The sequence below is a fragment of the Cryptomeria japonica genome, chromosome 3, assembly GCF_030272615.1.
Source record: "Cryptomeria japonica chromosome 3, Sugi_1.0, whole genome shotgun sequence".
Classification (NCBI taxonomy): domain Eukaryota; kingdom Viridiplantae; phylum Streptophyta; class Pinopsida; order Cupressales; family Cupressaceae; genus Cryptomeria; species Cryptomeria japonica.
Genome location: NC_081407.1, coordinates 7,168,694 through 7,181,138, shown reverse-complemented (window position 1 = coordinate 7,181,138; position 12,445 = coordinate 7,168,694). Strand labels below are relative to the sequence as shown.

The window sequence follows — 12,445 nt, the reverse complement described above, 5'->3', positions numbered from 1 at the left end:
TTAGGTTGGGGATGCTCTTGTATGAGTTTTAGGCAAGGAAGCAGACTACTACCTTAAGTAGATTCTGAGTGGAGTTGTCATACAATTTGTGCTTATGATTATCCAAGGAGATGCAGTAATTCATATTAAAACTTATTGTGACTTGTAATTATAACCGTTGAGTCTTGTTGAAGGCCATTGTGCTTCCTTACTCTTTTTTCCTTGGGCTGGATCTTTGGAATGAATGGAGCATTTATCTATGCTTTTTCATATCATTTCTGATAGAACTGTACCTCTTATGTTCCATCTCTTTTCAAAAAATAGTGCACATGTCCTTGGGATCATGATGGAACCACCACTTTGTGCAAACTGGTGGCTTTAAAACTATCCTCTTGAAACCAGTGGTTTCAATACAGCTCCTGCTGGAACTGGCAATTTTGTGCTGCTAGTTCTTAGTTTGTGTTTCTATGCCTGAAATTCTGAACTGACTCCTGTGTATTTTGTTTTATGTTTGCAAACATTAAAGTAGTTTTTAATCAATGTGATTGATTACTTTCTGAAACAAATGATATTGCCATTACAGCTTTAAAAGCAACGTCTGTATGATGACAAATTGTTTACCTCTTTGCAAGTAAATTGTGCACATATCATACTTGCACTTGTTTGGATTATGAATGGTTTGCTGCAAATTAGGAAGAGCAAGAATTGTGTTAGAATAATAATTCTATATAATGTTAATGGTCAATATTGTAATTAATATGTCTACAGTATTAGGTAGATAGATGTAGGTGTTATAATTATTGTCTACAGTATTTTTGTAACCTCCATATATTGTAACTTTTTCCTCAGTTAATGTATGAAGTATTTTACCAGTGAATTTGATTTTCACATGGTTTTAGAGCCCTAGGTTAGGAAATTTTTCGAAAAAGTCTATGTAGTTTAATTTTTTCGAATTTTTCCTCAAACCTGTATACGGTTTTCTGTGTCTGGCTCTTGTTTCACATCTGTTTTTGTGGGTCTGCTCGAGGGCATTTTTGCTCTACCCACGTCCGTTTTTTGTTTGCATTCGCGGAAGGATTTGGCGGAAAATTTTTCTGCCAAAATCGCATTTGTATTTTCTTGGCTTCCCAATGTGATTTGTATTATTTTTCATCTTCATGTTTAAAAAAAATCGCGACTTTTTGTGTTTTAAAAAAAAAATCGCGGATTTCGTCTTCATTCTGCCCACGCGAAAAGGGGTTTTCTGTTAAACCTGTGACCTAGGGTTTCCTGTTTGCGACCTGCATTTTTTTGAGCTTTAATGGCCACCTAGGGTTTTTGCATTTTCTGCATTTTCAACAAATGCTAGTTCACTACATACTGAAAATTCTGAATTGCCTCCACATAGCTGATCAGTTATTGCTGGTTTGGCAAACCCCGAGACAGCCCTACGAACAATATGTAATTCCTCTTTGCCTAAAACCTCATATGGCTGAAGTGAACCTGTGGCTTCTTTAATCTCTTGGACAACTTTATGCCTAGTCAAAGAATCATGATGGTTTGATGTCAAAACATAAGTAGACTCTTTCGGTTCTCCTTGATTGATTAAATGCTTCCTCAAATCTGAATCAGTTATGTTTTTCACCACACAGTCTTCAATGGGATCCATTGTTTCCACCTCCATGTTAATGTCCTCAACATATGTAGTGCATGCTCAAGTAACGATTCATGCAAAATTAATGTACCGCTCTTATTATGCATAATCAAATCAGAATTAACTTCCTCCCTTTCAGCATCATTACCATAGCTGCCACAAGTCTTATGTGCCTCTTTTTCAGTTTGTCTAGGTAGAAAAGTAGGGCGAAGAGGTCTGACAGACTGTGTGACTGCTATCCTGACAGCATTAGAACTTGCCCTGTCTTGATTTTCATGTCCAGCATGGACTCTACTATGTACACTAGTAGATCTTCTTGATTGGGAACAATCCATTCTCATTTGTCCCATAGCTGTGATCATACGATCCTCGAACTGTTGCATCATTTGCTGTTGCTGTTGTGCAAGAGCTGTCAGAAAGTTATTCAATTGATTATTCAAGTCCCTTGGTGGGCTTTCATTTCTTCTTTCACCCATCTCTGCTTCAGGTGGGTTAATTTCAGCTTTTTGTTGTTGCCCTAGCCTACTCCTTGTGTTATATCTATGTGATCTTGACTCCCTAGAGTGCATAGAACCAAATCAAACTAACATGCAACAGATTATTGGTAACATGCAACCATAGATTCTGACATGTAGCTGATTAGAAGCAACATGTAGCCATAAATTTTGACATGCAACTGATTAGAAGCAACATGCAACACTCAGAACCAACTTGCAACTATCTGGGTAGTAGCCAAACTGACATGCAAGATCTGGGTAGTCGGCAAAACTGACATGCAATACTAAAACACCAACAGCTTGGCAAGATCACCAACTCTGATACCACTGTAATATCCCAATCTCGGACAATGCTTCGAATCTGATTTGTGTTTTCATTTTTACTCATGTTTTGTTTCATCATAATGTAATATTGCAACATGCAAACATGCAGATTGAACATGCAAGATCAACAATATAGATTTTCAAGGAAATCAATCAGTGAAATACAAAGAATCTAATTAAGCCAATGAAATTATTTTGATATAGAAATGTATGGCTGTTTAAAAACACATGCTGCTGTTACAAATCAGAAAATGTAGGTAAGACATACTCTGGAATGCCTCCATGCATAAATTAACAAACCCCTTGAAAATCTGCTAGATAGATCATCAAAACTCCATGAAATCTGATCAATGATTTGCAACTGTGAACCCTGAGATGAATTCATCAAGTGGGCTGATCTGGGTTTCCATCCAAATAGCCAATCCTCTAGGGTTTTCGTCCTAGGGTTTACTGAACCTGCAAGCTAAGCTCTCAAGCTCTCAAGGAAAAGTTTCTTTCAAAATAACAAGTCAAGAATGAATCCTCATTGCACTTTTTCCTCCTTTTATAATACTTTTCCTTTTCGAAAGTAATACTTTTTTAATTTCTCTTTTAAATTACTTTTCCCCTCAAAAGTGACTTTACTTTATAATTTGTCATTGACATTATTATAAAGTCACTTTATAAAATAAAGTATATCCAACTGCTAATTAAGTAAATTTAAATAATCCCATAGGACTCAAGACTATTTAACATTTAATTAATTAATTTATTCCCTTAAATAAATCCAACTTGGAGAAAAGGGGACATTACACAAGATAAGACCACAAAAGGTGGAAATTCTCCTACACACTATCCCAATGTGGCACAAACACCCAAGTGTCTCATACCCAAACTACTATGAAATGCATTATCCTAAGTAAACTTAAGTAAGGTGTAATAATATCCAACATGAACAAATAATTACACCAACAGTCCCAAAGGGCCAAAAATAAAAAAAAGCAAAAAACAAAATCCCTAAAAAATAGGAAGGTGTCAGAATTGAGCCTAAGCAATTGCGATTTTCGTCCCTCGGGCCTTCTAAGCACTATGGTGGTGTCCAGACACTGATTGAGGCATGATTTCTCTATTTGGCTTGGATGACTCCTGAAAAACTCTAACTCTAAACTTTTGAAAAAAATAGACTTATGAAATTGCAAAGCTAAGATGATACCCTAAAAAGCAAACAACTGGGGCCCCCATTTGCAATGGGGTGATGTGTGAAATAGGTCACAACAAGGACACAATCAGATCTGCACTTCTTATTTAAATTAGATCTGCACTTTTGCTTCTCAAATTATTCCCCCTTTAAATGAGTTCTCCTCTCCCTTTTATACCTCATATTTGAGGGAGTCACAACTTATCATTTCATACCTTTTGACCATTCATTAACTTTAATCAAATTTTAACTATATTTAATTATATTCTTTTATATTTTAATTTAATTTTTTAATTTTTATTCTTTTGTATTTTAATTTTATTATTATTATTCATTATTAAATTATATTTCAAAGTGGGGACGTGTTGATGTGTGTTTTATGCACATAACATTTCAGAATAAAATACCAAGGTAATTTACGCTCTCTTGAACAAAATCACCTTAGATGTTTTAAGGATAAGATCAACTAAAATGATTCCAAGGTTTCTACATGTCAGGTCTTGACAAGTGGGTAACTCAATGGTCGATGTGAATTGCCCTGTTCACTTGGGGACTTACGCAAATGTTTGGATTATCTTCTTCGATCATGAAGATGCGGAATAGGTGTACTGACAACTTAGGATTTATCAATGAAGCTCTGGACTTAATTCTTACTAAAAATGAGCAAAAGGAATAGGGTTCAAGAGATCTATTCTAAGCCTAGGAATGTAGGAAATGATGAACAGATCTAGTGGAATCAAACTAGGCAAGGTATCACAAATAGGTATTGACACCAGCTTAGTGCAATCGTCTAAGGTCTACTTAAAGATTTTCAGACTATTACCATTACACATTGACACCATCCAAGTTGATGCTTGTCAAAGGTTGCATAATAGTTGAAGTTAAGCATAATAATTGAAGTTAAGCTTACTCAAATCTCCAGTTGATCACACAAGACACTCTTACCAACGGCAAGAGGCTAGTGGTATGGATTAAGGATTCCACACAAATATATTCAACAAATCTTTCACTCAATCTAACATACATGAAAATAAATTCTAATCTAACTTGGAGGAATTGAGAACCATGAATGCAAATACAATACTTGAAGAGCAAAATCACCAACAATTGAACAATGATTATGATTCAAATCGCTGCAGCATATACCAACAATTCTACAAAAACTCTCCCTTACAAATGAGAGACAAGGAGTTATATATAGAGTCTCTTACAAAATGGATGGCCAAGATTGATACAAGATCAACGGCCAAGATCATGCCAACAAAACCCTAGAATTGCCCTAATTAGGGTTTACATAAAAAATGGAGCCACCAACATATGGCCCAATAAAAAAAAACCTAGTCATCAAATAGGGAATCTTGTAGAAGATTCCTCCCTGCATCTCTTTCTCTCCTAGCATACTCCAAGAATCTAGCCAATACTGAATCTAACTCCTCCATGGAAATGCTAGGCAAAGTATCCTGCTATAAATCAATCACGTCCAGTGTATCTGAGCAAGCATCCAAAGTGTTCTCCCAATCTGGCATGAGCTTCTGCGAACTATGAACATGAATCAACAAAGAGACCAAGTCGTCTATCCGACTCTTCTTCAAAGAGTCCAACTGGCAAAAATACATAAATTTCATCTTGTCTCTTAATTCGGCTAAATGTAAACCACTAGCATCACTAACATCAACACTCAATAATTCCTCAATTGAGGCAAGGATCTTCATCTGAATGTCCTGAATCAAACCCTCCATCTCCATACAACTCGATTGGGCGTTTTCATAAGTTGATCTCTTCACGACCAAGAACAATACCAACCATGGAAATCGTATTTGTCTCCACTATGTACAATGTTCTCGCTGACCAAGGTGGAATTAGGAATCTTCTTCAAATTCTGGAGGCGTGGAATAATCCTCTCTTGAATAGGCTGGAATTCTTCCCAAACTCCCTCCAAATACTAGATTCTAAACACGAGCCTTGTTGTCCTATCATATGCCTGGACAAACTGAGTAAGTTAATCATCTGCCTGCTTTCTTGTACTCTCAATCCACTTTTCCACCTCTGAGAGTGTATCTCTCGCTGCCTCATAGTGTGAATGTATTCCATGGTCAACTGCAATAGGGGAAATAAGGGTGGGATTTTCACGCCTTATCCCTGCAATATACTCTCTAAGTCTGATATTCTCTTCTCTGTACCTTTCCTTCTCCACAATCTCTCTGTCTAACCTTGCGTCGATTGCATTGAGGTTATCACCAACCTCCTGAAACTCTTGCTCTCGTGATGTACGACCAAAGGCAACTGAAGTGATCTGGAAATCCATAGGAGTAGCAATGTCCGCTGTCACGCCTGCAATAGGAACAACAACATGGGCAATCTGCATTCCTGTCTCATCTCTAGCTATGTGTGACAAAATATCAGCTCTCTTGGGTTCTTTCTCCTTAGCACTCCTAGCTAGGTAGTCATCAATGTCATCAACCAATCAGGAATAGCGGCCATCTCCATACCATCATCGAGACACATTTCTCGATCAAGTCCTCTCAATGCCGAGATAACATCATCATCATCATCAGGATTGTCCTTGGTCAAATTGTATATCTCATTTCCCAAACTAACTTCCAAAAGGACAGTAGGGGATCCCGACTGATCATCATTCTCATTTGGAGGTGCAGATGTCGCTGTGGCATGTAACTCCTGAGTATTCTCTGGTAGTATCACTGTGTTGGAACATTGCTGGGTTTCCTTGTTCTGCTCTGTTATTTCAATCACCTTAATTGATGAGACACTGAGAGGTGGTGAAGGAGTGATAGGTGGAGGAATGATAGTCTTCTGTTTCTTCTTCTTCACCTCCTCATTCTTCTTCCCTTTGGCCTTGACTTCTCCTGGCATGTTCTTCCTTCTCTTGGGGGCTTGACTCTCTTCGTTTGCATGAATCCTGACATCACTGACAGTCCTCTGATCATCTTTGGAAGCAGACTCTTTCGGCTTCATCTTTTCATAAGTGAAGGGAACACCTATATCAACTAACTTATTCATCTGTATATCTACCCATGCACGGGAGAAACTCAAGACCTCTCTCATCAATACATTCAGGTCAATCTCTTCTGACTCTGACCAATTTGGCAATAAGATTGTCTTCTTTATTTCATTCTCATACTGTGGATGCGTATGATCCTTGTCATTGAACACTTGATCAGGAATGAGGAAAATTCCACACTTCCTCATGAAATCCATTGACATTCTGGACCATATTCGTCTCTTCACTGCTTGCTCGTCCATCAGGTCGGCCCAATAATCTTCTATGTCAACTTTGTGGATGAACCTCTCTCCCCTGACCCTTCCAACTTTCTTATCTAGATCAAATCTTTCTCTTTTCTTGAAGGTTGCAAATCGATAGAATGCAAGCTCCTCACTCGCAGTGCGGGCGGCTAAGGCAAACTGGCAAACCTCTGATGTCTTCCCAATTGAAATGGGGAATGTCATGCCTATCCTATGCTTCTTTCTTTGAATGGCATCAAACTCGAGAAGCTGTCTCACCACTTCCAACAAGATCATTCTGTTGGTCGGATACCTAGGAAGCCTGTAGGGTTCGGATTGAAACCCATGAATCCTAAGGTACGTGAAAGTGAGAAACTGAATATACCACGATCCATATTTCTCTATTAGCTCTGTTGCCTCCTTGGACAATCTCCTGTGGATTCCGCCTTGCAGCATCCGCGTGATATACATAGTGAATACATCATTCACTCTCTTATAGTCTTCAATTCTGTACATGCTCAGCTGGGGATAGCACTCATGACTTCTGAATTGTCCTTGCCCATTCCTAGCTTCACCTTTGCATATCAATCCTCTGTATGAAACGAACCATGCAAGCAGGTATACCAAGTAGGAAGTCATGGCGAATGACTTGGACCGCTCTACATTCCTCAGCTGAAAGTCCAGATTGTCACTTATAATCTTAGACCAATTTACCAATGTTCCTCTAAGACAATCTTGGATGAAATAGAACATCCATCCATCGAATATTGCTCCCTGCGGCATCCCCATCACTCTGTTGAGTAGGAATATTAAGTCACTATACTCCTCTTTGAAGTTTGTGCACATGAGTGTCTTTGGAGCCTTGGAACGATGAAGCCTAGGCTCAATCATCCACTATTTGTTTATCATATTCTTGCAAGCACCCATCTTCTTCGTGTATCGCTCTTTATATTCATCCTTGGTCGCATCCTTCATATTTGTTCTGCGTGGAATCTCAAACACCTCAGCAATAGCATCCTCAGCAAGGTAGGCAATAACAACACCCTTAGGAGTTTTGATCATTCGCGTGAGAGGATCATAACATCGTGTACACTCCAGGATAAGCTCATTGCATTGTATGGACTGTGGAAATCCAACAGCATGAAAAATACCACTCTTCATAATGTTCACATATGCTGGGGAAGGAATCTGATTTCCGACTCTGAATATCTGTTGTCGCATCTGGTTCATGTTCAGGAAATGCATGTTTGTATCTGTGATCACCTTCCATCTAGATGAAATCTTGGGTTTTGGATAGAATCCAGTCTCCAATATCTTTAGTAGTTCTTTCCTTTCCTTAAATCCGAACTTCGACATCACACCTGTACGAAGCTTGAAGTTAGAACTTTGGAAAATAAAATAAAATTCCTAACTTTCTAAAGATTTTAAGCTAATTAGAGCATAAAGTCAGGAAAATAGTCCACACTCTTGGTAGATCTTGACAATCAGATTCAAAATATGACAACGTTAGGGCATGGAAACCCTCTATAAAATTCATTAATACCTCCTTATACTTAGAAATTATGCCAACTAAAGTGCAAAGGACTATACTGGATCAACGATGACTAAGGAAAGGTGTGAAAGGTTGTGTTTTCACACAAAGTATGTCTGAGGACACCTTCTGCAGTCAACAATGGAGGTCAATAAAATCTGAAGACAACCTGAAAATTTAACTTTTAAAACATGTTGCAATCATCTAGATATGCATAAATTGGTGAGAATCAACCTTCCAAGGCAAACACAAGAAAATCTGAGCATGAATGTAGGGCTGGAAATGAAAACTTAGTCTAAAGACAAATCTGGAAATGAAGTTTTCAGACTTACCAGCACCCTCAGGGATGATAAAATACTCAGAAATAAACTCCGGAATGAAGCAAAAATGCTTTCCAAGTGAAATTGCAAGGTAAGTAGGTGGCTGGAAAAATTTGTTTTCTGAGGACAACACCCCTACAATGGAGTTTCAGGTCTCCAACAATGGAAGATAACTCTGAAAATTGATTGAAAATGTCTCCAATCAGCTCCTTAGATAAAATCTCTTAAGGCACAAAATAGCTGGGAACAAGGTATAAGTCTGAAAATTGATTTTCAAGCCAGCTATGGGGATCAAACAAGCTGCAACAATGGAGGACAAACTCAGATCTGCAACATATCAGCAAGCTGGGAATGATGGCAACCACCAAGTGTGAAGGAATCCACCCCAAACAATGGCACAAACACTTGCCAAAATAAAATCGAAATTTCCAGGTATGGTGCCATTTTGAAAATTCTGAAAAATGTTTTCAATCAAGCTCGAATCTGCAACACAATCTGCAATGAAGGTCTGGGATATCAAGCAATAACGGTGGAGGAAATCGCCAAAGTCATCAAACACAAAAAATCGCCAATTACCACCAAATCGTGATTTTCACTAAAATGGCGAACTTCACCCAAAAAATTGAAAATCTGGAAATGAAGTTTTCAATGGCAGCAATGGAAAGGATTGCCAAGCTGGAAAAAATGGAGGAGAAAAGAATCCTCAATCAAACACTTCACTTCAACACTTCGCCAAAATTCGCCAATAAGAGAGAAAAATCGCCAAACATGGAGACACCTGGCAAACTTAAATAATAAAATATTGCTGGAGACTCCTCTCTTATACTTGCTTTTGCCTCTCACTTTCACCACACAAGCAATGTGGGATAAAACACTTGCTTATATACTTGTTCGGTAAAACTAACTTGCTTCTGGAAGAGTGAAAACATTAAATGCTTATTGCAAGTTGTTTAATTTTGTTTTTAAAATTTTAAATAATCGTCAATCATCATTTAAAAACAATTAAGATGGGGCTCATTTATTAAATATTTCAATTTTAAGTCAAAATTGAGCCTCTAGGGGAAAATCAATATAGGTAGGGATTAAGAAATCCCATTAAAAATTCATTTAAACTGCCAAAATTTTCCCCACAAGGGAAAATCGTTCTTAGCATGGACAAAAATCCATGCTAAAACTCATCAAAATGCATACAAAACAGGCCAGGGGAAAATCGATGGGGGCATGGACAAGGAATCCACACTCCAAATTCACTTCATTTGCAAAAAACACTCCCTGGTGGAATTTCGACCTTAGTCTGGATGAAATTCTGGACTCAAAAATCATCAAATTGCTCTCAGTGGAAAATCGACTTGGGTATGGACTGAGAGTCTGCACAAAAATCCGCATTAACCAATCACAAAACAGCCTGGTGGAAAATTGACCCAGGCATGAAATCATCCTCAACTTCATCCGTACTCCAGTGCGCACTCCCAGTGGAAAAACGAAGGCAGTCTGGAAAAATCCTGACACTTAGTCAAATTTTAATGCTTACAGGGGAAAAACGACCCAAGCATGGATAAATTGTGGTGGAAAATCATAGCCAGTATGGATTTCAGGGGAAACCCATGTGTAGTGTGGATTTTGAGTTGGGGTAAAGGATGGGTAGTCTGGAATATGAGGGGAAAAGCACCTCTAGCATGGAATTTTGACCTTTTAACCCTTGGAATATGGATTTCCTTTAGGAATTTGACATTTTAACCACTCAAAATTGCTTAGAAACTTCAAAAGTAGACTGGACTTAGGCAAATTTTCCAAAGAATTGAGCGTAACACAAGAAAATTTGTCGAGATAAAGTGCGAAATCAACTTGAATAATACCTAGGAGCGAGAAAACAACTCCAATAGGTCTGAAAATACTTTGGCACTTTAAAATCACCGACGCGCATGTTAAAAAACACGTTAATGCTCAAGAAGGTCAATGCTTAGACAAAATTAGGATCATTAAAATTCCAACGTTTGCAACTTGATCCTATAACCTCAAAAACCCTAAACGGCACTAGGCATGATCAAAACTTCGAGACTCGGGCATGGGAAATGCAAAATTGCCCACTAAGCAGCCAAAACCCTAACCTAACAACGCAGAAAGCCGGAAAAGAGGGGGGTCCCCGTTAGCAATGGGGTGATGTGTGAAAAGGTCACAACAGGACATTACATGAGTCTATTGTTGAGACCCTCCGTGGTTCTACAAAACTTTTGAATATGACCAAGTTTAACATAATCCTTCGAACATGATGTTTGGTAACAAAGCCATCTCTCCCTTTATCCAAAGACATCAAGATTAGCTTCTCAAAAAACTTCAGTTTTTGTTGATGAAAAATCGACAAAAAATTGAAACCATAATTTTGTGGAAAAATCGTCAAACCCTCAATGCGATGCTAAAATCACACACGATTTTGTGGAAAAATCGATAAAAACCTTTGTTTTGTGGAAAAACTGTAGAACATCATGACCAAGATTTTTAGGAAAAAAACATGCAAAACCCTTCCTGATTTTTATAGAAAAATTCATGTAAAACCCTTCCAATATTTTTTTATGAAAAAAAATCAGAAAACCTGCCACCATGAATTTTTTGGGAAAAAATCAGAAAACCCAACCAGAAATGACGATTTTTGTTTAAAAAGTCGCTAAAAACAAGAAATCTTCGCATGCTAAAACCCTAACTGCGGAATATAGAAAACTCACCATGATTTTTTTTGACAAAAAATCGGAAAACCCACCATGATTTTTTTTGGAAAAAAGAAAAAAATCATCAAAATAATCTTTTCCCACTCTGATGCCATGAAATGATAATTCGTTATATATTAAATAGAAAGGTGATGAAGGCTCCTTATATAAAGGTTACAAGAGAATCTTTTCATAACGGAAACAATCGAGAATAGAAACACAAAAAACAGAAAGGAAACTTCCTAAAACTAGCTAAAGAGAAAAGACATAAGCAAAAGTTTCTAAATACTAACTAAATGATTAAGATGACCATTATATCAATATTGCAATATTATTTTAATACACAATATTTGCTTCTTTGAAGCAATATTCATCTCCATGTAGTGTTTATTCTTCAATACCAATTTTTTAGCAAGGGCATGAACCACCATGTTCATTGGGGATAAATTTTCATTGTTGTGAGCCCTTGTTGCTTGTCAATTTTATCTTGAGACTTCATCTTATACTCCATGCTTGATTCCAATATGCCAACTTTTTTGGCATGTTTGTCTTGAATTTCTTTGGCCATTTTCCCCATCCATTTCAAAATCTATAATTTTTAAGACTTGAATTCAGCTTTCTTTGATCTTGTCAATTCTATACAATCCAGTCAAACACTATTCCTAATACACAATTATTAAATTACAGATAATAAGAATTGTTTACTTGAATTCATCTTTCAATTGATAGATCTAGAATGCGATTAGTGCTAACATCAATTTTCTTTAGTTGCTGGAAATAAAACAAATTCGAGAACAAGAAACTGATAAGCCATGACAAATTCGACACAATAATTTTGTTCTTGAAATCCTAGTTTAGAAAAGACTAGTTGGAAACAGCCGTAGCTCAACTCCCTCTCCTTTGGTTGATCAAACTAGTTACAAAGAGTCATGAGTGATGATACAACTATCATCTTATGCTCAACAAATTACGTTCCACTCTACATTTATTTCTCCCACCCAATTTAATTCATTAACTTCTCACACTTACAGTCCTATCTTGA

The 12,445-nt window shown here is 37.3% G+C and overlaps 1 protein-coding gene across 4 annotated transcripts in view; it reads left to right on the top strand.

Annotated features, from left to right (window-relative positions):
* The window catches only part of LOC131065657 (carbon catabolite repressor protein 4 homolog 5), a 72,875-nt gene that overhangs the window by 41,274 nt on the left and 19,156 nt on the right, over positions 1-12,445 (top strand). The window lies entirely within an intron of this gene.